Genomic DNA, 2,500 nt, shown 5'->3' on the forward strand with positions numbered 1-2,500 from the left:
CCCCACAACTCGAGCAAGTGAAAAAAAAAGTAACAAATAAGAAAGGATCGTCGGCTTGGGGGTACGCCCGTTTCCGTTTCAACTTGTCTCGCGAGGGTGGTTTCGGGGCCAGCAGGAGAGCTCGTCGGGGTAGCAGGCCCTGCAGCCGTGGTCACCGCCAAACCCCCCACAACTGTTGGGCGCCTACCTGCGCGGGGCAGGAGGACACTTTCCGATTTCAAATCTCCGTTTGCCGAGTCCACCCCGAACGCACGCGGGCGGGCGGGTTCGCATCACCCTTCGTCACAAGGGGCGAAGCCCGTTCCACCGTCTCGTCAGTAGTGCCGACCGGTCTGTGATCGACGAGGGGAGCCACACCAGGTCCGGCCCTGCTGCTTGGCGGCACCGCGTCGTCGGGAGCTCGCGACAGACGGAGGGTTTCGGTGTACTCTCCAGCCACGGGAAACGAAGCCGGTGATGCAGGCGCCGGTCTTTCGCTCCCAAATCGGCTGGGTTTACATCGTTGCTATCTAGTCACGCTCCCTTCAAACCCGACGGGGTACCTATTCCCCTCACCCGTCTGTGCGTATACAGCCTCTTTGCACTTGCGGGATGGGGGTGGTGGTTTAAAGACTCTCGAGTTGCCGCCCGTCGGTCTCCGAGCTCCGTGCAGTAGTGATCCCCAGCGAACTGCCAGCAGGGCGAACGAGCGATCCCGCTCTCGGTCGGGGCGCCTGGCGTCGATCGGTGGTCGGTGGCTTGCGGGCAAGCTGCGCTGTGAGTGTGGGAACGAGTATGACGAGCCGTTGCCGCGACTCCCAGTCCACCTCGGCGGTGGCTGGGCCGGGCGGGCGTCTGCTCGGGCGAGTGCCGCCCCCGCCTCCTCGCAGGAAGTCCGCTCGCCGACACGCCGCCACGTGCACGCGTCAGTGACGCTGCCGAACCGATGGCCGGTGCCCGTTCCCGCCTCTGCTTTTCCTAGGGCAAAGCTGCTGCACGCCTCGTGATACTAGGCGGGCGACATGGTGGCGGTGATCCTGCCTCCGTCGCTGCGGTGCGTTGGGGCACGCATCGCCTCTTGGGCGCCCTGTCCTCCTCCCCCCAATAGACGTATGTTTCTGCGGGCCGCACCAGGATGGTGCTCCCCATCGCTTCACGCCACCCTGCTCCGCCCGCACGCCGGCGTGCAGGTGGCTGTAGCTCAAGGTGGGGAGCGTATGTGCGGTCCGGGTCGCTTTCCTCTGGCGAGGGAGAGACCTAAAACAAACTCAGACAACTCTTGACGGTGGATCACTCGGCTCGTGCGTCGATGACGAACGCAGCTAGCTGCGAGAATTAATGTGAATTGCAGGACACATTGATCATCGACACTTTGAACGCACTTTGCGGCCCCGGGTTCTTCCCGGGGCCACGCCTGTCTGAGGGTCGTTTGGCAATCAATCGCACTCGCCTTGGCTGGCGAGAGCGCGGCTGGGGTGTCGCAGAGGACCCGTCCTCTTTGTCCCCCTAAGTTCAGACTCCGGAGCCCTCCGGCGTCGGAGCGCTTGGCCTTTCCCCCCCACCCTGCACATTCCGTTCGTCAGGCTCGACGCCATCCCCCCGCCGGGGAGCGCGGCCTGGCGTCCGTCTGTGTCGTGGCAGTGGGGCCAGCACGGCTGTCACCGGTCCCAGAATGGCTGTCGGTGGTTCACACTGTGTGTGTGTGCCAACCCTCCTGGTCTCTGGGACACGGAGCTGCCACGAAGTGTTGAGCCTCCAGTGGGGGGTCTGCCTAAGCTCTGCACGTCCGCATTGGGTCCGTCTCTCGGTTGGCTGGCAGTGGAAAGAGTGAAGGGAGCCGCGGAGGTCCGGTGCTGGTGCGCCGCCGGCCTGACCGTGGAGCTCGCCGGTTTGACACGCTGACCCGACTCGATGGTTGATCGATTGAGAGTGCTGGGAGCTGCAGGCCGCCCGCTGCTGCAGCCGCCCGTCTCGTGGTTCGTCCTCGGCCTTAAGTGGCCGGCGGGGCGTCTGATCCTGTCTCCCCTGCTGGCGCCGAGTGCCTGGCCGAGGGAGGAGGTTTTCGTCGAACGCTGTGACTTGGACGGTCGCACGCGCGTGGATCGCTGGCTCTTGGCTCTCCCGTTCAGTCCGCACGTTTTCCGCTCCGTCCTGCCACCGGTCTCGGGAGGTACGGAGGGGTTGGCGGGCGTGGTGTGTGCTCCGTCACCGTGCAGGCACACCTACCACGCCGTCGGCCGACCCCCGCACGGTCCTCCTGGCCATCGGGAGGACGGCGGAACGTCGGGCTGTCGGGGGCCAAGTCGCCAGAAGGCCACCGCTGTGTCTTCCGTACCCTGTCACCGTCGGCGTGCCTTCCTCAACTCGTCCGGCTCGGGGCCGCTGGGTTCAGGAGCGGCGTCGCCCGCCGGCCCCACTGAAGGCCGTGCCGTTCCGCGGCTGGCGATCGATGTGCGTGGCGTGCCTGCGCGACCGTTCGCCACTTGAGCCTCGGCACTCCTCTCTCCCTCTCTCTGACCGT

The 2,500-nt window shown here is 65.7% G+C and overlaps 1 non-coding gene across 1 annotated transcript; it reads left to right on the forward strand.

The window, feature by feature from the left end:
* The first annotated feature begins 1,253 nt into the window (after nt 1-1,253).
* LOC140472925 (5.8S ribosomal RNA) lies at nt 1,254-1,407 on the forward strand. The gene has a single exon (XR_011957955.1). It is a non-coding gene; the product is annotated as a 5.8S ribosomal RNA (ribosomal RNA).
* Nucleotides 1,408-2,500: the final 1,093 nt, after the last annotated feature.

Source organism: Chiloscyllium punctatum, unplaced genomic scaffold (genome assembly GCF_047496795.1).
Source record: "Chiloscyllium punctatum isolate Juve2018m unplaced genomic scaffold, sChiPun1.3 scaffold_471, whole genome shotgun sequence".
Lineage (NCBI taxonomy): Eukaryota > Metazoa > Chordata > Chondrichthyes > Orectolobiformes > Hemiscylliidae > Chiloscyllium > Chiloscyllium punctatum.